Here is a 26,643-nt window from a genome sequence, read left to right as displayed (position 1 = left end):
ATGTTTTCGAAGGTTTTTCTTATCATATGAGAAACTTATGTAATATTAAGAACAATTGAATAATAATGTATACACCCTTTACAATGCAGTACGGCAAACAGTATGGCACTTACTTTGGTTTTGGTATTATGTAAGATATCAACAGCGTAAATCATATTATAACAATAATGGATTAGTGAGACATAAATATACATATATACACAGTATTATAGTAGTCTGAATTTTGTTCTGTAATAATATGACAACGCGTATACGAAATTCGCGTTTTCTCTTTTCGTTGTTCATTGTCTACCGAGACACTTATATTTTTTAAAATATTTTTTGCGGAACTTTGTTTGCAAAAAAAAAATAATAGTAATAATAATAATAGTAGCAATAATAAAAAAACAATTTTTAAACTTTTATCGCAAACAATGAACGTTTTCTTTGTCGCCGCCCAGCGGCCGCTAGTTCACGATAAGTGGTTTACATTTCTTTTTCTATTGTTAATCGGATAGCTCTTCTATTTAATTTTCCACGGTCTTATATATTCAGATACGCGCTTTCCCCAACATACACACACGCATAGATACGCAAAAGTCTCGGAATGATTAATTAAACGTTTTTGGAGTGCGTCTTCGGGTTCTAGTCCATTGGAGTTCCGCTGTTGTTGTTGGGTCGATTACCAAAAACGAAAAGCGTCTCCTAGTGAATTAAACATATCTCTGCGAGCATTTGTAGGCAGCCTTTCTCGTGTGTGTGTACATACATATTTATTCTACGTACGAATACGCTCCATGAATAGTTCTTGGAAAGAATTTACATTTAATTTACTGGATTTTATGATAAGATGTGTACTCAATACGTCTCGTGTATAGGCGCGTGAAATATAGTTAATAATTTCAGCAATTAAAATTGAACTAGAGAACAAACTACAAATCACATATATATATATTGTTGCTCTATAACATTTGACGAGAAAAGTTCATTATTAGAAAAATATTAGTTTAGGAATGATGTAGAATATGTAGAATATGATGTCTTTATTCGTACAATTATCTTCGTAGTTGCCGTTTTCGCTATCTATACTCAAATATAAAAAAAATACGTTGAAATTAAATTAACCAAGTATAAGAGTGATATTCTACAAGTGACTATCCGAATTTATAAGTTTGTTTACGAATGAAAATCAGTTAAATAATATTCACGGAATTGTGAGCACAGTTACGATGAATAAAAATTACATTATATTATATAGTGAAAACATATGAAATTATATTTTATTTTTGTCATTTTTCAATGTTCCATACTATTCTGAAAGTCACTGCAGGCTCACAACACGTGCCATTTGTTATCTCCAATATTTTTTCGATGAATATTTTATTGTTAATACTTATGAAGACTTTTTATTTAAAATAAAAATACAAAATAAACAACTCATACTATTATGGCCAATCAATAATAAAAACTAGATTATTTTCAGTATTGTATACATCAGCTCATAATATTTTCACTCTAATTTTATGACAGGGAAATACATTTCTTTTCTTAAAGATTAAGAAAATTGAAAATTGTTCAAAGTAAAATTATACCAAATCAAAATAAATTAACTAAAAACCACTATGTACACGTATAATTATATTCATAATTTACATTTATAATATTTCTATAAAATGTATTATATAGATTAAAATAAATAGTACTTGAACAATAGGTCTAAATTGATTGAAAGTTTAAATTGATTTAAAAAAAAAAAAAAAAAAAAATGGGAACTTCTATCTAATATTCTAATTAGTAATTACTATAGTACTTATTAAAACTTAGATAAAATGTTTAAGAGGAAAGACATTTATTTATCAAACTCAAATAGTTTACTCCATTGTTAACATACACAAAATCCTGTAATAGGTATCTGGTATATAATATTCAAATATATATTCTATAAAGTGTATAGTTATACAATATAATAGTATAATATAATACATCATATGCGTCAGTAAAGTTTGCTTAGATTATAAATTATAATTAAATAATTAATTAGTTGACAAGTCATTTGTAAGTTTTTTGTGTGTTTTCAAACACAAATACATAATTTGAAAGTTTAGTTTAGCCTGATTATTTCCAATCGACATAATATAATTGGCTCAATGGTTTATTTACTGATCGTTTTAGGATTCAGTAGACTTACCTACGTGAAATTCCATTTAAAACTTACCCTGCTTCCATGAAGTTGGTTATAAATATAACTTTAGAGTATGATCAGAAACTATTGATTCTTAAATTGTGCATTTGTACCTTCACAAATATGTGCAGATTGCTTACTGAACTTATTAAGGAAAAAATCTATTTAAATAGAATAAAAACCTATACATTAAATAAACCTGTATCAAAATCGTATATTTATGTATACATATATAATTAAAATTAAATGCTATAAAAACGTATTGTATGCTCTTTGCCTGACATCAGGTGCCTGGCTAAATCACACGTCATACTATTCATTTTTCAATATCAAGTTGATGAATCAATAGGAAGACTGGAAAATTCGTTTAAATACTATAAAGATTTATTATAAACGTGTTCCTTATGAGGCATTTATTTTTTTTTTTTTTGTAAAAAAACATTTCAACTTCAGAATGACGTTATTTAATTTGTACAGATTTTTAAGGCTTACATTATATTAATTCTAATAATTTTTTATCCATTTAATAAAGTCTTGATGATAAAAATGATTCCTATGATAATATAATAATATGTATATAAATATTAATCAATACATTTTATTTATTTTTCAGATTCTAAACGAAGCTTTTATTATTAGAAAAAAAACACACAGTAAGTATTAAACGAATTTTAATACTATTTTTATTATTTATTACATACCCGAATTTCATTCACTCAACTAATATATTTTAGTCAATATTTATATTCAATACCTTCTTTATTGACTTACATTTTTTCTTACCTCGAGGTTATTGTTATACGTATTAACAATTTCCTATCAAAATATTATGTTCTCAATAAAATATCTAACCATGCCATCATGATATTTATGTATAATCGGGCGTATTTGATGCGCTCAACAATCTTTAGATATATTATATTTATATCAGATAAAAAATTATTTATACCATCACTTCATGTAACAAACTAATATATACCTAACAAAATCTAAAGAAAACCGTCAAACTGGATCTGTGATAAAAAAAAAAACGAAATATGACCCACATAAGTACGAATACATTTAAAACTTCTTATCCGGCCTTATTTGAAGGATTTCCAGATCAAGGAGGTTCTATGACGTGGTATTTTTAGTGTCCCTCGCCGTTTTAGTTATATTTTATTTTTATATTATAATTTTGGGATAGTAACAATTTTTTTCGACGAAGAATCAATTGAAATATCTGGGCTTAAAAATGTTTTGATTTAAATCAGTTCTTACGAAAAAAAAACAACAATAATAATAATAAAAACAATATTTAAAAATTGTAAATTTAAGTTTTAACCACAAATGTGTGTAATATTTTGTTCAGTATAGTGCGGTCAGAATGCAGTGTTTTCAAAAATGTTATTAGTTTTTTGTCATTGTTTGAATGAACAATTAAAAAATATTAAAAAGTTAGGTTTTAAAATGTCTATTCAATTTATAATGTGATATTTAAACATGTAGGTATAAGATATAGTTTTACAAAGACATGATTATAAAATTCCATTAAAATACGACGTTTTTTTCAAATATAACAAATTTAGCATATTGTTAAATTATTATGGCATACAGCGTACAGCTCAAGATATTTATTCTAGTTATTGAATGAAGTATTTGAATAAAAATATCGAAAAATCATGTAAGATACAAAGCATTTCGAATTGCGATTATATACTACAATGGATATATATTATAATAATCAAACAAGTATAGATGGTTAGATAAAATATACATTAAAGATAAATCAAAATTAAAATAATTATTTATTTTTAATTAATCAAATTGTGATGAATATTGGGCCATAATATAATTTAATAATACATTTTCAAAATAATAAAATAAAAATACTTTTGTTTTACTATACTTTTTGTATTGTTATTATTATGTTATAATGGTTATAATGTAAGATGGAATAGTAATAATTTGTGTGTATGTGACTTAAGAACTATAAATAGATAATTTATTTAAAACATACTTAAATAAATCTATAATAAATTATGATGTTGAGTTTAGAGTTTAAAATTTATATTGATATCTGTTTGTTTTTATACGTATATTTTTCTTTATTGACTAAGGTATAAATCTTTTTACCGTTGAGTTATGTTAAACAACAGAACTTTATTGATGTAGAAAAAAATGAAACATCATCATGAGATGTAATTTCGCCTCCTGTATTTGATTGATAACAAATTGAAACCAGCGCACCATCTTATTTTACTTCATACATTATGCATAAGTATATTTTTATTTTTACTATGGAAACGTATAATGATACAAAGTTTTTGTAATTTGTTAGACTTTAGTTTCAGGAAAAAAAATAAATTAAAACTTTCTACCGTTTGGATTGAAATACAAAACATTTTCACCGATTAATATCAATTAATTCCATTATGGACAGGTAGATATTTTTAGCATTATTTTTTAAATAATAAGTTTAATCGTCTTGGCTAATTATCACTGCAAAAATGTCTGCAAAATGATCTCTTGAAAAGTATCATAAAAATTTCAATAAGGGAATAAAGCAATGTAATTTTATTAATAGGTGCATATTTCATTTAAAATTGATGCTTGGATAATTCAAAAATCATATCAGAAAATATTAAAATTAATTACATTGGAATTTGTCTTGCACTACTACGATTCATGAAAGTCGGGTTTGTTTCAAACAAAGTTAATAAATACAAAATTAATAACGTTAAATGCCTTGATGTTCTAAAAGTTAATAAAATTGATATGATAAATGGTCAAATACACCGTAGGAAAAAATTTAAAATATGTATTCACTAAATTGCTAATGTATATCATTATAAAATACCTACAAACAGGTAAACAATTACACATCTGAACCAGATGATGCATTATATTAAAACGTATTGACAACGGAATGTTGAATAATATACAGTATACACTTCTATTTATATCATATCATATAAAAATATATTTAATTACATAATTTATTTAACCCATAATTATATTGTGATATTTTATAACATTATTATTATCATTATTTATTTTTAATCGCTAAATGGATATAGGCATTACGGCAAATTCTGTTGAATGTCTATAAAACGATATGGCGTATTGGCGTCTCTCGATTGATTTAACGTTTCCTCGAGTTTAAAATATACATAATATCACGATGTTAATATACAATTGTAATAACATTATCGACTTGCGACGGCAGAGGCGACGGTATATAGACGAATACAATCGCTGAAACAACATCACAGCTAGGATATACAAAACAATGGATTCCCGACTAGTATAATATACCATTTATTGTATTAGCTCTTCTTCTATTTGATCCCGCGATACATTACTATAAACACTTAGATATAATATATATATATATGTGTGTACGAAACTGATGATATTGCTTTCTCGCGAGCACACGTGCGTGTGTGCAGTTATTGCATAGGCGGGTTACTGTTGTAATAATATAATGTATACCGAGTATATATATGGTATACTCGGTGAATACGAATGCGTGACATTAGGTTCGAGTCAAACTCAATTTAAAATAGTTTACGTACAAGAAGATTACAATTATTGCGGGCACCATAAATTGACTCGCACAATAACGTATTATATTCGCCACGCGTACGACTTGGCGGGTGGGTAGACATTTATCAGCGGTAGGTAAAGGAGCCGATAGTTGGATATTGCCGTTGACCAAATCATATATTATACATAGCATAATGAACTACCTATGTATAATGTATGCGATCGATGATATCGCCCGGTCATATCCTGCACGAGGTAATGTTTTAAACGCGACACGATAATTTTCTCAATTTTTTTTTTTTTTTGTTATCATTATTTTGGAGCGACGGTGTATTGATTTTTTACCAAGTGATTATGAGTTATTTTTACCACGGTAAAATTGATTCAATCTTTGATTTTCAGAGTGATTCCGATCAGAAAAGCGAATCTAAGAGTAGTTAGTACTTGAGAGGATAAATAATCAGATTTTTTTAAAAAAAATTACGGAAAACGGTAATAAAATTCTTATGTATTCCTAAATTCCTTGTAACTACTTTTCAAAAGAATTTTTTTCAAATTATTTCGTATCTAACGGTTAATTGATATTATTGTATAAGTTAACAATTAATAGTACGCTGTTATCTATGTGTTATATTTAGGAGCCCTTTGAAGTTAAGGGTCCCACAGTACTTTCATCATGATATTGAAAAAAACCACTTAAGAATTGTTTTTTTAATTTTTTTTTTTAATCAAACAAAGGCTGGAAAAGTTTATTCTTAAGTATACAATGTTATTGTTTCAAATAATTTTATGAGAAGTAGGTATAACAATTATATTTTTATAATTCTTTATTGTATTATTTTATTATTTTTTTTATGAACTTGTAGAATTTGACTTTTTACCACCACTGTTGAATAAATGAATTTCCATTTCTCTAAGGGACATTCTCCTTATTTTTTACGCTACGTCATTGATAGCCATTGATATATAATCAGAAATAACATAATAGTTATTATTTATACTATACAATACCTAGTATATAGAAAATCAACTATTTGCAGTTCTACATGATTCTGCCTTAAAGGCTCAAAGGCTCATATTTTAAACAAATAAAAACAAAATATACTAAAAATTCTATTTATGTACTTTGTATTTAATAAATACGTACATATGTATGATACTGTGGCAGACAACAGTATTAGTTTGCAGTTTAACAAAATCTAAGTGTAAACAAATAGTTATCTGTGACATTAAAAATGATGAAAGTCTTTAATAAAATAAATATATTATGTACAATAAGCAAAACATATAATTTAATATAAAACTACCTTATAATTGATACATTTCTGTATTACATTTCATTTTTATAGTAAAAGCTATAGGTAATTTATCAAATATCAAATTATCAAATCAATAATCTACTGCTTAATAATGCTTTAATAAATAAAAAATTTAATTTATAGTAAATAAAGCCAATAATAAATGTGTAGTTGATGCTCAAATAATAATGATAGAAAAATAACAACTGGAATGGCAATGACTATTAATTATTAAGTTATTTATTTTACAAATCTACCAAAACTTTTGTTGAGTTTGCAAATAACACGAAACAAGCACATCGCGTTATGCACCCATGAGGGTATGTTTTTCATGTATTATGGACATCACGACCATAGGATTACAGATCGGCTCATAATCGAGAAACAATGTGGGTTGATATAAAATAGGAGAATAACACAAATCACTGAGCGGTTATTACTTATATTTAAAAACACAATTTGAATAGTAATATTATAAGTTAGAGTTTTAACATCAAAATCGAATATTTACAGTGCAAACATCATCGATATACGAGAGTAAAGTTCAACGTGCTATAAGCAAATAAAATTAAAATCACATGAATTAAAATTTTAAATCTATAGTTAATGACCAGATACAAACATGTCAACAACATATCATGTCATGCCCTATACGTGAGTCATAAATACATCTCGTAGACCAGTAATGTTCATCTTAGTACTATTCTAATAAATTACTAATCAATAATCATATTTTCTCGGTGATTACGATTAATCGGTCGAAATATTAGGCCTAAACTACATCTTGAATCTGACGGAATTCGCTTGGTTACAATGATTATAATATAATATTACGAAATAATAGTAGTTATAAAAACTGTATTTGATAGAAAAATTTTTTTACGCCCATACAACTCTGTTTATTATTTTTTCGGGATGTAAAGAATAAAAACATAATTTCAAAAAGAATTAGTCGTGTATAGAAATTATATGTTTGTATAAACATTATTTTACTAAAAAAAAAAATTTCAGAAGCGTTTGCGAGTACAACTATTGCCAAGGGCCTCCTGTAGGGTGACGGTCCCATTTAAAATTAAATTATGGTTTGTCCCGAAAGACTCTCAACAGGAAACATTTTGTCTACCAATTTTAATACCTTTATCTCTATACTATTATACTTATCGGCGTGTTTGTAAAATCAAAACCTGTACAATGAAAAAATATAAAAAAATAATTTAATTGATATTACATTGTGTTGTTATTGAAACAAAAATTAATAGTTATACCTAAACAATAGCTTTTGCGTATAATGAGCTTCCATTTACAACGAATAGTTGTCAGAAACAGGCATATGATGTGTCCTAGATATTAACATAATAGGGGTGAGCCCTATAAGAAAAATAAAATTGACATGTTCTAAGTTTTTATATATGTGCTCGTATATTATTTTGGCAATACATCTAATCGAAAGTTTCAAAAGTCAAAACTTACTACTTCACACAGATAACGTACTATTGAGACTTCGTATCAAAATTATTATTGTTTTAAAAGATAGGACGACTTAAAAAGTCTAGCCTATTTTTAGAAATCTCATAAAAATACAACATTGTGAAAAAAACGTAAAATTAGTTTTATTTTTAAATTCATCAACAGAGTACCGTAGACCGTGATGCTCAGTGCAATATTGTTAACTCCTTTTTCCTCCTCCTCCCCCAAACAATATTGGCATGACCCTTTAACAGATATAATCAACGAACATTATCTCTAAAATCACATTAATAAAAATTTAATACCTAACCTAACTATTCATATTTTGGAAGTTTTGTTTTAGATTCAAGCCATAATAGTTTGTCCTTTTTTAACATTAATATGGTCATCCTAACCTACGATATACGAACATATATCATGATGATCATGACGTTATTTTATTATTTATTCGCAATGATCATGACGTACGGATGGACTACTGCAGGTATCTACATCGCACATAATGTTTATACATGGTTAATGGTTATTATACTATAATTATGTTATGGCCCTGATTACAACTGTAATTTAATAGTAATACAAATCATATCGCTGATACATTATTGTAATTCGGATTTCAGAATTATTGGCGCTTTCGCTCTAGATTCCGTCCAACGCGTTCCTACCCTCAATTTCGATAATATTTCCGTCGGCGACATTGACTGACAACGGGGTGGTGCAATGACGAGCACCGGACAACAATGCTAAATACCGGCTCAAATATACAATTAAAATACCATTTTACTAGGTACCACTATTCGTTTGTCGTTTCGTAGTAAATGTTCGCATTTCATCATTTGGGAAACCTATACACAAAACGTTCTACGGATTCAACACTAATTATACGAGTAGATAATCTATTGATACGCGTAACACACATATATATATAATATCCGGAAAAATCACCGGTGGACGAGAATTAGCCCCATATATATGTGTTACGGTCAAAGCAAATAATTTTGACGGAGCTAAATCTGTTTTTTAATTTAGTTACATTTTCCAGACATATAGACCGACATTGTGTGCGCCCAATTATTTACAATGTAAATTTTTAGTATTTTTCTAGGAGAAATAAAATATCTATCGACTTCCGCGTCTATATAGATAGTTTTTTTCTGGGTACGTGATTGTACGATCACTATTATCGATTTCATTCAATCGCGTTGGTATTTGCAATAGTCGTGTATAATTCAATATTGATTTCGATATATGTGTAGACTATAATAATATAGTAAAGATAATAACTCACATACTTATTGGCACGTGACAACTTTATCAGTGAGTATGCTGACGACATTCTGAACTGGAGATATTGTATAAAATGTCAGAGCAATTGAAATTATATGATTCAACGGATCAGCCAAATGTATATACATTTTGTTAGTTTGATATGTGTGATTATAATGATTTTAATTAATATTTAAAATGGATAATTTAAAATAATATGTAAAATTAAAATAGTGAATGTCTAAGTGGATTAAATTGTTAAAACATAACGAAATATTATTTTATAAAATATAATATAAGGAATCATTATATATCTATTTTGTATTATAAATAACAGTAGTTAAATTAAAATATTGTTATATAGATTACTTTTTTTTAACACTCGTAGTAAATAAAAATAAATAGCAGTAAATTATTAATTGAAAATAAAAACTGTTTTATATATTTTACATTACAAATATCTATTATCTTTGGTCATTCTGTACAATATCTAGCCAAAAAATAAAATTCATAAACATTTTATTTTTTATTTAATAATGCATTTATTCAGATTCTAATTTTTAGAATGTTTAATATAGGTACTCTAAGACCATAATTTAAAATTCTCGAGATTTTTTCTGTTTTCGTTTATAGTAATAGGTACAAACTTTTATTTTTAAATGAAAACCCTCCTTTTTTACTGTAAGATATTAAGTAAAAAGTTTTTTTTTTTTTTAATATAAATGTACCAGGTATCTATTACCTAGGTAATTCAAAATTTGAACAAGTAGTTCTTTAGCTATTAAAATGTTTATATTAAGCCATTAATGACAATAAATTTGGTTAAAAACTATTTTACAAAAATATAAAATGTTTATTAAACTTCTAAATTATCATAACACCCATATTATTATCTTCTAATCACATTATCATGAACCTATTATCCTTAGTGCATAAAGTTAAATAAATTTAAAACCACTCATTAAAATTTTGATATATCAACATAGTGGAAATGAGATTTGCATTTGAAAAACAAAACTTTGTATCTCCACAGCACATCTAATAGTAATATAAAGAATCTCAAGAATTTCAAAATTTGGTCTTAAGTTATATTTAATTATTCCAAAAACCATATTTTAATTAAATAAGTGTCAATGAAAAAGGAAGTATTCGTGCTTGATGAATCACATTTTATAATAAATAGTGATGTAATATTATATATTTATATACATTTCGATGAAATTAACTAACAGCGTAAAATTTACTTAGAACTTTTAGCACGTTTAATGGATTCGGAGAATATTATTATAGGTAAAAATAATTTTTTTACAGATCATAACAAATTTCTAATTAAAATGAATTTAGTTTATTTTATAGGGTTTTATTTATTATTAATATAGTAAACAAAGTACTAACAAATGAGGCATGGGATACTGCTCGTCCAATAGATTTATTTTAATTGATTTTATTTATAACGTTAAACATTTAAATGTTAATCATTTTATTTCTTTAATTTAAAAAATATTCACAATTACAATTAATATTTATATTCACTATACTTACTATAACCAAAAATTATATGTCTTTGATATTACAGAATACTACATTATAATAAATTGTATATTACATTTTAATTCCATTGCAAATTACCTCCACTTATTGTTTAATTATTTGAAGGGGGGATAAAAACCAAAACATTTTGTTTAAGTGAAAGTTATGTAATTCTAGCATATATTATTATAATGTATAAATTCCTAGATTTCAAGAATTTATGCAAAGATTCCGTTCAAAATAAAATATATGAGGTGAATTGATAGTTACAACTCCATATTTTATAATAAACGATATTCTTATGCCGATTAAATGGGCACAACTAAAAAATACACAATTCTATAAATGTGTATAATGTATATGTAGAGTAAGTTATTTACTAAGAATAACATTCAAATATTTTTATTTTGTCAATAAAGGAACGTTGTTGAACTATATAATATGATATTGTCAACATTGCACTACGGAACTACTTATAGGTATACTTTTTCCTGTTATTATTTCTCCTTAATAAATTCAAAATCTGAGATAAGGTTAGATAAAAATTGTTTTATAATAATAATTTATAATATTTTAACGATAAGAATAATAACTATAAAAATTAGTAATTTAAGAGAAAACTTGATATCAATTCTACAATTTACTTGTCAAACAACTTTATCATTATTTTTATGTTACTATTGACACATTAAAATATAAAGATATATTATAATAAATCGATTTATGTTAAAATAATACCTATACTCAAAATGAATAAATCGAAATAAATGTTAGTTTTTCTTTAAAATCTATGATATAAATAAAATTTATGTTGATATTTTAAAAACTGAGTTGTTAATCAACATAAAGTATTTAAATAACTATATTCTTTTTAAATTTAGCTTGAGAAAAAACATATTAAGACTTAAACTAAAAATCAAAAGTAGGTACCTACTGAAATGTCTTTGAAGTAAATGCATCGCCAAATAAAAAAATTAAATATATTGTATATACGTATAATTTCAATATGCGTAACTTTACTTAAAGGCAGAAACTAAAAATAAACACATACAAAATGATCCATTTAAATGTCTACACTCATTATTTTGAGGTTTACATTTTTTTTAAATATTATTTTTCCATAATTTGTTGTTATTACAAACCCATATTTTTAAATATTTCTTATCGGAATATTTTACTTCAATACCTACATAAAAATCAAAATTCTAACGAGTATTTAATTATTAGTATAAACTATAAGTAATTAATATTTAAATTTTGGATTAGGTAGTATAACCAGAGTTATGGTATACAAAATATTAGTTCTCTACTCCAATTCCATTCATCAACACTTTAAATACTATATTATTACTAATTATTTATAAACAATCATTTGAAAATGCAATGTTTTTGTATTACAAAGTTAATACTCTAAAAAGTATTCTGTTCCAAATTATGAATTTTAAAAAATAAATTAAAAAATTTACGAACTATTTTTTTACAAAAAATGTCGTCTTGCAACGATATCAAAATACTAAAATCTAATACCGGCTTTGAAAAATTAAAACTTTTTGAAATAACTAGTGTATATTACATACAAATGGATTACCTTTTATACAGTATGTAATATATATATTACTTGATAGAATATATAAATATGCCGAAAAGTAACGATACACACATTGACTGATTAAAATTACATGTACTACGCTTGGCTCAAATATAAATGAGTTCAATTACATCGGCTCCATTAGAATATAAAAGCAGTCAATACTACGAAACATTTTATACATTATAAACAAAACGTGATTTGCATGTTGAACTAATTCGAATTTATTACAAAATGTTCATGTAAAAGTCGTTTGTGAATATTAGGTTATATATAGTTTGGGTATTTTATAATATGTAATATATCTAGGTGAAATAATATCGTGTATGCTATATTATTAACTATATAATAATTATTGTTTATCTTCAAAAAATAAAAATGTTTAGTTAAATATAATGACAGCAGTTTAATACCGTAATACTCCTTGTAAATTCGGAGACGACAGAGGGTAGGATAAGTGGGATATTTGTCTAGGGTATCGCGCTTTTGAAAATATTTGACGCTCATTCTAATATAAATTCGCAAAAATCTTAATTAAATTTTTATTCTATACATTTAAAATGGTTTAAAATAAAAATATGATGAATTTATTACAAACAACAAGTTACTTGTTTTGATGAATACAAATCAATTCACTAAAATTAAATTACCTAATAGACGGAAAACAGAATTATAGCATTAGATACTTTTTTAGGGTTTATATCGTTAAGTGAAAAAATATTAAAATAAAAAGTAATTTTATTTTAAATTAAAACTTGTATAATTTTAAAAGTATAGACGATTACACAGATAAATATAACTTGAGTAAATCGGTTTAAGAAATATAATGGTAAATAAAAATCTATGTACATAAATCAAAGTAGATATTGAGATGAAAAATAATGATTATTATTTAAACGTTATATTTATACTTATATCAACAAATTGAAAAAGAATAAATTAAACAAAAACCACATTTACTAGCTAAAAAAATCAAGGATGACTAATTTTTAGTAAACAAACTCTTTAAATATAGAAGTATTCTTTGAATAATTGTTGTAGGTAATGTTGTACTTTTGTACATCTATTAATATCTTTACTATTATTATGAATGTTTTGTTTTATGGTTTGAACAATATGGGTGTGTTACTAATTAATAAGTTTTATATTATTACGTATCAATTTTTAAATCAACCTTTTATTTTCTTATTTTATTTTAAAATATCTAAATGGCATTAAGTTTAACAATCTCTTAGCTGGATAAGACATTTTTAATTTTAGGATCTCGCTATAATGTCTTATCCGGTGCCTTTCATCGTTTATGGGTGTAATGTCATACGCAATGTACCTACTCGATAAAAGGTTTGAGATTGTGCCAAATATAAAAATAAAAATAAAAGGTACTATACATAAAATCCAGACGTCGTTTACCGCGAGAACCACTTGTTTACAACTACGTTATAAAAATGTACTTTGTAAATGTACCTTTTAAAAATATATGTCCAGCAGATTGTTTTTGTTGTAATATAATGATAAACATCATGTTATTACATTAAAAGCTTTTTACCAATTTAGTTTTGTGACATTTTTATTATTTTAATACTTCAGAAATCAACATAATATAAAGACCTATAAAATATAATATACTTTTTATGAAATATCTACGGTTTGTTCAAAAAAAAAAACCTTTCCTAGCATATCTCAAGTTTTATTGCGTTGATATTTATATTTATAAAATTATTTTATTTATTTAATTAATAAATTTTTTTGTATAACCAACCCATAGTAAATATATAACCTAACGATAGTATAAAAAAATTATTAGATTCGTGATATAATTTTACATATGTTCAACACAAGATAATCAGACATAAAATGACCCGCTTCACAACAAATATAAACACAAAACCCTATAAGATTCTAACGAACAGAATTCTATACTTCAGTATAAAACACAACTTTTTTTTTCTTTATACACATACATACTCACCATACGTGATACCTGCCATGTTAAACTAAAAGCCCACAGCAAATTATGCTTTTCTTTAGGACGGCAAAAAAAACGCGAATGAAATCAAAATGGTAAAACTAAATAGATGATATTATCATTTTAAATATATATAATTTAATAAAACTTATTTATTTTATATTTAGAAGTTTATTTTAATTGGTTATCACCAAGTTTCATAATAAAACAATAAATAAAAAATAAAACTTATATTTTCTATATCATTAAAAAAAAAACTATTATAATATGGTGCCATCAACACCAATTGCTCAATTCTAATTTAAAGTATTTAAATATACAGCTAAGTACGCTTACAGATAAAATAAATTTATATATTTATATAACGAGTACGATTTATGTATTTCAGCGTTAAATTTTGACAAAAAAAAAAAAAAGGCTACACATTAAAAGTTTAAGTGCATAGTATAATAATAATAAAAAAATACTAAAAATAAAATATCCCAATAAAAACTTTGAGTAGCTACTTAAAAAATGTTCAATTATGTAATTTAAAAATAATAAAAATAATTTGATCGGTAATTCGGTAATTTTATTACATTATAAAACATTGTATTATGACCTAAATTATTATAATTTATATATTCAATTATTTTTCATTAGTGCTTATTATTTAAAAAAGACTTTTAAAAAATCATAAACCCAAATAAGAACACTCTGTTATTTAATTGAAATGATTTTATATTCTCAAAACACTCTAAAAATCGGAATAAAAATAAAATATAATGATAGTGTGTAGTTTATTAATTATATAATATGATTGTGTCATTCACATCTTATTTAAAACTGACTTATATTCGGAGACATGGGGTACTTTACTAACGTTGGTCTATATTCCTACCAGATTTTCAAAAGAAACATGGAACGTGTATGAACACTAAAACAAAATCTACGCACAAATAATGTAGCAGAAGTATATATTATATACCGTAGTAAATTTCAAAAACTTTTAGTTGTTCATGGTACATAAAAGTTCTATGATCAAATAAAAAAATAAGAACATGATATCCATCAAATTATAATTCAAATAATGTCTGGTCCCACAATAATAAAACAGCTGATTAATAAACGATACGAAGTGTATCGATGAATATTACAAGCTTTAGCAACTATAAACCATAAAATTACCCACCATATATACACAAAAATGGAATTTCAATATTATACTTTCAGCCTTCAGGCAATAGTTTATTAGAAATAATCCATTACAACTTAAAATCTATTCCGGAAAATAAAAAATGATTTAAAATGTACAATATTCATTATATAATCTACGTGGGAGTACAAAAAACAGAACATAAATAATAAAGGACATTTAAATTAAAGGTCATTTATAGGAATGTTATCGGATACTTTATATGAGGACCTTTTTTCGAAGACATTCTGTCGTAGTTCTCTACTTACGAGTTATTAGTAATTATAAATTTACAAACATGTAAATCTGACCAAAAATGTAAGCCTGTATAACCCCTAGAAAAAAAAAATAAATACTATTAGCGCTGATAAAATTAGAAAACTGTATTATTCTACAATAATTTAAGAAACTTAATGTATATAAATAAAAATTTCACGCACTGTTTAATTTTAACTTTTTGTTTTATTGGTTTTTCAGTTTTCTCTAATGTATGTAAAATAAAACTATACTCGTAAAAGCCTACGGATCAGTAGGTACCTAACCTTTACAAATACTTACATATTAACAACATTATTGTCAGTCTCCAGCCACTCTATTAACTAACATAATTTTAGAAGTCTTTGTATTTATCAAAAATATAAATACGTATTTTAGATTCTGAGCGAAGCGAGAAATGTATTGGTTTTACAATGATGTTTATTTCTTTTTTATTCTGTAAACACTTTTTCTCCCCCTAAACTTGCTCAAAAGTACAAGTGTAACATATTTTCTGAAAGGTAAGTTCTTGAGCAGGTACTTTAGAGAGGTCATCTTTGGATTTTCGAAACGGTACTCGAAATAAAAGCGGTTAAAGGAGAAAAAACGTAAAATATCACGATCTTGTAATATTAAATAATTACGGACGACTAATTACGGCTTTATTTATCACCATAGAAACGAATAAAATTAAATGAAAAAGATCCCCTCGTCCGCTCAGAATCGTTTTTTATCGAATGCAATCATTGCATTCAAATCGAATACCTACAGTAAAATTACACTATCCTGTCCGAGGACCGAAAGGACGATGGACAAACATCCACCACCGAAATACGCTGACCTACTTTTAATTTTTTAACTTTATAAATTTATAATTCAATATAATTAAACATTTTTAATTTTTACATTGACATCAACTTTGAAGACAGGTGTTAAGTTTAAGTTTTTACTTTAGGGATGTTTAATCTAGAAACGGTCTAGACAAGACATCTTTTTATTAATTCTATTTTATAAATATATTACATAATATGCGTTTAGTATATATGCTGTTTTAAAAAATTTCGGTGAAATATTGTAATCGTTCTTTATGTTCTAATTTTATAGAATATAGTATAAAATAGTATAAAATAGGTATGTATATATTTTAAAATTAATAATAAACTAAAAGAGAAATAACATTTCAATCATTTTTTGAAAACTTTTGTAATGGTTTCTTACTTTAAATCAATGTATTCATGAAAATTCAATATAATAAATTGGTTCTATTAAACAACTTTCCAATACAGTTCGCGTATTATAGGTATTATACTTTTATTTTATTTTTACAGTTAAATTAACACATTTCATTTAAAATAAACAAATAATGTCATTGAAAAGCTTTATATTTTATACTTAAGTTTTATATTTTATAGATTTATTTTGACTTAAATACAATAAGCTAATGGCAGTCTATGATTATGTATCGACTAAACTTAACTACTATGAAAGAAAATGTCCAACATGAATAGTCTAAATATGTTAAAAATATTATTAAGTATAGAAAATAATAATAAACGAAAAATGTCAAGCATATGGTTAATATTATTTTTTATAATATATCCACTTCTTGAGCATTATATTTATATTGTAATAGTAATATATTATTATACAGTATTTAAAGTAATTAAAAATTAATATTTTACAAAAGGACAATAAATATAGTATTAAATAATAGTACCATAGTATAAATTAAATAATAAAAAATATATAATATAAAATTAAATAGTAAACAGTTTATTTATTGTATTTTTATTATATTTGATCAATGAGGTTTGTTTTCGATAATAATAAATTATTGTAGTTTGGTTTATTATTATTTGTTAATATTTAATTTAGAATAAAATAAAAAATAACTAAAATAAATTAAGAAAATCTTATTATTTACCAAATTTAGTAAACAACTTAACTTCAAACAATTTCGATTACATATTTTTTATGTTTTTAAACTGCTATGAGTACTACTATAATAGTATAGTACTATATATAAGGAATCTTTCATTATGTCAATACAATTTCCGAATAAAACTATAAACCAAAATAAATAAAATGTTTTAAATGTTTTTAAGTTGCTTAAACAAAGACAAAATATTTTAAAATGATACTATGTATACAAAATACTAAAAAAAAAAATGTTTGATAAAAATTTTAAGTCTGCGAATTTTCATACCCGAATTTCAAAAATAAAAATATTAACAGATTATATAGAAAAACTGTGTGCATAAATATTCTCATAATATTTTTATAACTTTAAAGTAAATTAATGTAATTTGTCTATTTTAAACTCTCGAATAAATATCTAAATTCAATGATTTATTTTATTAGAGATCACACTCAAAGTTAAAAATTGAAGTTAAATTTCTGCTCAAAAACACAATAACAGCAGAAAAACATAAATCAATCACAAAATACTCATTTTTATGACCTCATTGTAAACCCGTTATTTTTTTACCACGTTCAGGATCCAAAATACTAGTTGTTAATTATTATTTTTAAACAAAACTATTCTACTGCAATTTGCTTAATGAAAGCTCATATTTAATTTTTATTATTTACTATTTAGTAACATAATTGTAATATAAATTTTAACATGTCTTTGAAAATCAATAAAACAGAAGCTAATTTACTGCACCCTTTAGGTATACAAATATACTATAGTTGTTTGCTACATATTAAATAAACATAATTTAAACAGTAAATGTGTTTCCGATCAGACAAAGAACGATATATAAACATTATTTCTCCTGATACGATCTAAAATCCACCCAAATGTATCATTGCAATAAATGTACAATGAATTGGATCACATTACGACGGAACACTTTATTTTTTAGTGCTGTCCGATAACGTGATTTTAATCTTAAAGGCACTCAATGAGTACAAAGTTTAATCAAAATTTAAAATCTCTGCAGTTTCTATTGTTTTTTAAATAAATCATGACACTTTATTGGAAACTACGGATTTAAATAAACTCCATTATTAAAATCACTGTTTATAATACTACGAGTATCTAGTTTTTAGCAATTTTCTTACAACATAATGGAGATTTAACAATTTTACATTATAAAATACAATCTACGTCCAATCTCTAGTCGAATGCGTACAATACGAGTATAATGTTTTTAAAATGCATTTAAGTTTAACACCTTATAAAGTGTTTAAAAAATACGAGTATGTGCACATGTCACATTCTTAGATAGAAAAAAAAATAATATCAGATACTATTTTTATTGAATTTAAAAAATAAATATATAAGATAAAAAATGTAGGTATAGTTTTTATATATTTTGATCACGTCATAAAATATTTGAAAAAATGTACATTACCAGCTCACTTTAGGGCTCTTCCGTGACACTATTTATACCAATTCTAATGGGCTAAATAAAGTAAAAAACGAGTATCTCTGAAAGAGAAAATTCCACACAACAAGCGAACAACAGACAGTAAAATGCGTAGACGTGAAACGAGACCGACCATATTTATGATCGTAACCAAGGGTAAAATACCACCTAGAGAAATCTCAGATGGCACATGTATGACATATATGAAATAAACACGCTCATTTTAACTGATTTTATCTCGGCATTCAAATGCATTCTAGAACACGGCTGTTTCTGTTTTTCAAATCTTACAAAATGCTGCAACTGAATCGAGATAAGCGAAAGTACCTAATTCCGTACTATTTTACATTAAAATAATACGTTTAGTATACCATATAAACACGCCGAACATCATTAAAACGTAAACTTGAATTTGTGTTTTTTGATTTAACATAAAAATAAAACTATATAGATGACGACTGAATACAATTTTATTTATTTTAAAACTAACCCAAAATGTAAATAATCTTAAGATGTCTAATCAAATGACTTTCGATGCACAAGAGTTACGTAGACCATTCGATAGGTATGCCTTTATATAAATCACCATAATTTTTTTTTACCGTTAGTTCACTGTTTTTTTCGACAAATAATAGTGAATACATTAACAAAAAAAAAAAAAACTTCGAATTTACTATCTCTGTGATTGACTCACAGTCCATATAGAAATAGATGCTGGGTGGAACTTTTTGATCTTTTTCAATCAGTGGTAATAAATAAATAAACAAACACATACGTTTAAATTCTTAATTATATGACCAATAACAAATCACTGCACTCTGAATTTAAAAGTATTACAGTAAAAATAATTAATTATATTACACAATTTTTATCTGATAATAAAATGTTTTCAACTAATTTTTACGCATTTACTTGTATTACGCAAAAGAATTGTTTTTATTATTGGGAATAAAATAACGCTACCTACTAGATGTGATTAATTTTATTACAATAAAGTGTTGAAAAATTATTATTTTTAATCCAATACATTTTCCATAAAAACAATTCATTTGAATACAGTCATAAAAGAAATAATTGACTTTATTTTTGTATTTATTACATTTTAAAAACCAACATAAATTACCATCACCTCGTCAATGGTTGGGCAACTGAAGTGAAAACTACTTCGGCTCTACGTTATCAAAGACGTTATTAAAAATAATATTTTTTCAACACTCTATTATGACAAAACTAATCCACGATCAATCGCAATTTACTAATAAAAAATTGTGTTTTTTTTTTTTCAACAGTGTCTGTATAATCCAATTTCTTTTATAACGAATAGGTATTTATGGTAATATTCAATGCTGCTAACGACTTTGCGAAAAAAAAATTCTTCCGTGGATTGAAAGAAAAAATATGCAGACAAAGTAGACATTTTAGTATACATTTCTCGATGACATATTATTATCTAACGATGAAACGCATAGATATTTACTGTGAAGATACATTTTATCAACATTTAACGATCAATATGTTTTTTACTGAATAGGACAAATAAAAAACTATTGAAAACCAGATCTTAGGTTTTTATAACATGTTTCCATGATCAACAAAGCGTAAAACCTCGGGTGATGTTGTTTTTGACGTCGGAAAAAATAAAAATTGTTATACACTTTATTTATGAAGAATTACTTGTTTTTCGTTCCACGATTTCTAAAAGTAACAATACAGTCATAGAGTCACCATTTTTACACAATGTGTTGTCAGTCCTAATCCGAATATATTTTCTATTTCACATGAAATAACACTTTACAGTTTCACTTTCCAGTTACCGCCACAAATCTGAAAGAAGCTTTTCTTAAATTAATATAATAATCTGCGAAGCCACATTTTATATAGCATTATAAATAACAATCCTTATTACACAATCGATTGCACGAGAAATATAGTTTGCTCATTAGGTACAGATTTACGCGAGTGCGCGAGCCTTTAGTCACAACGGTTGAGGGTCCAGATATTTTACATATTTTTTAATATCATAACAATATTTGAAAATACTAAAATTATTTTTTATATAATACACCTATATTTGTATTAAAAATTTATGTTCAAGAGCTGATCAACTATATTATGCAATAATGATTATTTCATCATTTATTTGTGTATAATCTCTGTACTTGTACTCAAAAAAGATTAATTATGTATAAGAAGTGAAGTCAATTATAGTAAAGTTTTTAATAAACGGAACGTCTCATTATACTAAGAACGAATCATACTTATTTAAAAATGTTTTCTTGACATTTGTTTAAATTTATGACAGTACATTTAAGGTGCTTTGATACACTTAAAATTGAATGTAGTGCCTCAAGTTTTTCTATCACACTCGGCCCAATTTGTATTATTTAGGGGAAAGAAGACTCATCAAAATTAAATATGTCTTAGACCTAATAAACCTTTCAATTTTATAAAAAGAGACCTGTTATGATATTGAATATTTATATCTTTGCGAAAACTGAAATTCTTTTCTGAAAAACACAATTTGAGTTATCAATTTTTTAATGAAAACACTTGATTTATAATTTTCATTTGTTTAACGAATAATACCTAATGAATCAATATATTATTTCAGATAACCAAAAACGGTACATTATTTAATTTTTTAACTATGACTGTTAATATAATATATAAATTAAAAAGAAATTTAAATTTTTTTAACAATTTACCAATCAATATATAATATCAACGGGTCACGTACCTTAAAAAAATATGATAATATATGAATGAAAATTAGGTACGCAGCAAAGCAAGATATTTAGAAGTATTTTTAAACACCTGCCTAATATACATTACGCGCGATTAACGATTTTTGATGTTATTTCTATTTTGAATTCTAGAATACATCACAAGTGTTTGATAGTACAACGATTGATCAAAGAGTAACTATACTGTAATTGTAATATAATATAAAATATATTGTTGAAATGATTTCTGATGCAAATACAAGTTTTCGACGAACATTTCGGTTTCTCTGTGATGTTATCTAGAATACCAGCGGGCGATGCGTTTTTCATGCAGCCGAGCGGAAAATGTAAATTATTACTAACTACATCATCAATGTGCTATACAAATTTCAAACAATCGACTACGGTGATAAATTACGAGCGAGTGTGTGTATGTGTGTGCGCGCGTAATATTCGCTGCTGTCATCGTCGAAACACCCGCAGGCTTCGGAGGCAACATATTTTTTACACCCCGAAGACGACGATCATTATCGTTTATTTATATCTCATCACGTGCTCGAAACGTATTTTATTTTTATTTCTCTCGTAAGTCATTTCACCGCTCGGAATCAATATCGTGTACGATGGTGTGTTCGCGATGGTATAATGAACGAGTTTACTATAGAAATCGTAAGCCGCCGCGGACCACTCGCGCGTATTGTTAGAAATTTCTTAAAAAAAAAAAAAATTCGAGTATAGACAGTATTTAATATAGAGGCGTTATAAAACGATAATTATAACGCGTCGCTATATTATATTATGCTGTTTATCCGATTGAACGGCAAGTCGCGCGATTCGAACCTATATACATATACCGCGGTGGGCGACTCTGGACGGGGAAAACTGGTCGAATGAAAATACGAAAAATGTAATAACTCATATCGCGCACATAATAACATATCTGTAACGCGTCCCATTGTTTGGCGCAGTAAACCGTTCGGCCCTACGGAAAATATTGCGTCGCTCTTGATTTATAATCCCGCAATAATATAACGGGGTTATAATGAATATGTTCTTTCTGGCCCCAACAGTAACATTTAAAATACGCGGCCGTATAATAATAATAATAGCCGTATTATAATATTATTGTTATTATATGTGTGCGTACACACTGCACAGAATCGTTATAAATCGCACCGTAATTACCGCACTACAAACGCGTACATACGTGTTGTTGTGCGTAGGTGTGAGCGGAAACAAAATTTCCAAATGCCGCCACCAGTGTCGAGGACGGAAACGTATGGCGACGTTTGAATCCGCGCACAGATCCGCGTGTTTTTGTTTAGACAAAATAATGTTATGTTCTATTAGTGTTCCGTATTGATAGTGTTATAGATCGAATAAAATATAATATATCTAAGTCGTTGACGTGGAAACTGTACACACTGATCGGTCATCGTTTTACACTACGCTCGAGTATAAAAAATCGAGTCTTCAATTTTCAATATACATTTTAAACGTTAATATTTTGTTTATATTTTAGGGACAGCATTGTTTAAATCTGAATATCGTTTTTGATTTTCGTGTTTTTCTGTATGTATTATTAAGCATATATTTATATACATAGTTAAAAGTATAAAACTGTAACAGCAGCGGGTTAGGTTACCTATGTTTAATGTTTTACACGATAATACATATTATATATATTATTTTTTTACAATATAGAATGATGAATAATACTTTATATTTATATAGATTACTAACTGCTTCTTTTTTTTTAGTACTCATGCTTTGTAATGGTAATTCTTAAAAAACAAAAGGTCACATTTTAATAAAAGTTATATCCTAGTAAACTAAAACATATATTTACATGATACATAACTAATTTTTTTTTTGTATATAATCAAAATAACAAACAAACATCGCGGTCTTTTGCTAAAACACATTCAACCGTTTCAATGATTGATCGATTGATGGCGATTTCAGTGATGTATACTAGATTTACTTACAAAAAGATGTATTTTAATTTGTAGTTGTTTTCCAAGCTTCTTTTTACTAATAAAGTTGTTTATTCCAATTTTCATGATTATTAGCACAATGATAAAAAGGCAAACAATTCTATACCGCTGTGTTGTACATTATCGAATGGGTCTGTTGTGAGTGCGTCAAATTTGAATTCAATAATATATATCATTAATATGATAAATGATTCTGGACGGAGCCTGTCTATTAGACGATATCACTAAATATATATTTTCATAATAAAGCTTTTAAAGTCATTATTTTACTTTTGGCTAATACCATGCTTTTAAAAAATACTATATTTATTATATTATTAATTTATATAACACAAAATTCAACAACATTTTTATGTAAATACGATAAAACAGTTAAAATATATTCATAGTATAAATAGATAATATCTATTAATATAATAAATCTGCATATTTTGAAAAATTCATTGATACGTGAAAATGTTAAGTCCACACAAATAATGATCTTGAATTGTAACGAAATAATTAACATCATTATGTACAGTTTTGTATATTTTTGAAATATTGTAAAAATTCTAATTTTAAACACTAATAAAAATATATTGTGACAAGATTTTTCGATATTTTTAAATCAAAAAATAAACATCTTACAAAGATCTTTGTATTGATTACTCAAACATTTCTACTCTGTGAATAATTATTCTATAATCGATATGAAAAAAAAAATAGAAAAATTTAAAATGTTCTGTTACCAATAAATAGCTCAAAAAGAACAAACATCTTTTTAAAATTGTATCTTAAATAAAAAATTATAGTACAAACATTTTGTGAACATTTCTGGTATCAACGGTTATTTTTCTCGAGTTTCACAAAAAAAACTTGTTTGTCTATTTGCTTAAAAATTCCCATTTTTCCTTAAATTTTTGTTTGTTTTTCTAATTATAAAAGTACTGGGAATTAAGTAACAACAAGATCCATTTCGCTACAAAAAGCACCACTAATTTTGAATTTTAATTATTTTATGTTTACAAATAGATGCATCATTCGGCTCTGAATCTAAAATTGTAATTAAATTTTAAATAATATCTATATTGTCAAAATATTTATCAACCTTAAGATATTCTGAATAAATATTTCGTTCGAATTTATAAAAACATTGTTTATTTATAAGGAGTAATATGGTTAAAATAATAGGAAGCTTAATATAAATCTTATTAGTTATTAGTAAATTTTAATAATTATTTTGAATTATTTTAATAATAATTCCCCTACACTGCCCACATATTTTATGTCGAGCTTATATTTCAATGATTTATTGATCAACTTACTATGTTGAGTATACAAATTTAGACTATAGCGATACAATATAATATTATAGCCTGTAAAGTACCATGTAAATATACTCTAGTTTCTGATTTATTTGTTTTTTGTGTATGTGTTTTTTTTTTTGTTAGAGTAACAGTTAAATAAATAATGGCGTCCGAGTAGTTATGGCACTAGTTAATCCCTCAGCAATTCTCGACCACCCGTTTAAATACGAGTTTTATTGCGAATCATTTATACTTGAACGTATAAGTATATACGGCTAACGGGGCTAAGGGTCGTAAAGTTGATGGCATCGGGGTTTTACCTGCGAGACACAAAAACCGTATTCCTGTCATATATATGTATGTATACAATTCAGTGAAAATTTAAAGACGATTTTCGAAAAGTGTTATATTATTATGGTCTTATCGAACGATATATAGGACTGTATGATATTGTTTAAAATAGTAAAAATGTAGGGGAAAAAAATGATCATAAAATCCGTCGGTAAATCTTTGGTGAGCATGTTTTATAAGTGCAAAGATTCGGTACCCAGGATGATGTTTTTTTTTATCTGGTATACCTGCCATCTGGTATTATGTATAATAATACACAATACGTTGTCTGCGCGGACCACTCGACGTTGTTTGAGCTCGCTTTTTATAATATGTATAATGTAACGGAGAACCTTTCCGTCCGTCCGGTGATGCGTATCATCGGTTATAGCTTAACTCCGCGCTGTCCTGGGCGCCAGACGATATAAGTGTTCGCTACTACAACAGTGCGGTGTGTCCTCCGGTACGATTTTCAGTCTCATACGGCCCCCGCACTTTCCGCTGTAATAAAAATGAAATAAAATATAGGACATAAATTTTAGCCTATTTTTCTGGATCATCCGTGAATAGATGGAACACAAAGTAGAAAAAAAACAATAAATAAAGAAAAAAGAGAGAGATCAAAGAACACAAATCCGACAGTTCTGAAAAGTCATGCAGTGGAGTATAAATTTTCCAAACAAATGCGTTTACCGTC

General features: G+C 26.0%; 1 protein-coding gene across 4 annotated transcripts in view; it reads left to right on the top strand.

The window, feature by feature from the left end:
- Positions 1 to 26,643, top strand: part of LOC114128730 (leucine-rich repeat-containing protein 24-like) — a 153,988-nt gene that overhangs the window by 87,340 nt on the left and 40,005 nt on the right. For all 4 annotated transcript variants that reach the window (XM_050210307.1, XM_050210313.1, XM_050210316.1 and 1 more), the window contains one exon: positions 2,775 to 2,814. The gene's annotated coding sequence lies outside the window, so the exon portion shown is untranslated. The remainder of the gene's footprint in view (positions 1 to 2,774; positions 2,815 to 26,643) is intronic.

This window comes from Aphis gossypii, chromosome 1, assembly GCF_020184175.1.
Source record: "Aphis gossypii isolate Hap1 chromosome 1, ASM2018417v2, whole genome shotgun sequence".
In the NCBI taxonomy this organism is placed as follows: Eukaryota; Metazoa; Arthropoda; class Insecta; order Hemiptera; family Aphididae; genus Aphis; species Aphis gossypii.
Note: the sequence above shows the minus strand (reverse complement) of the source record. Positions and strands in the feature narration are given on the sequence as shown.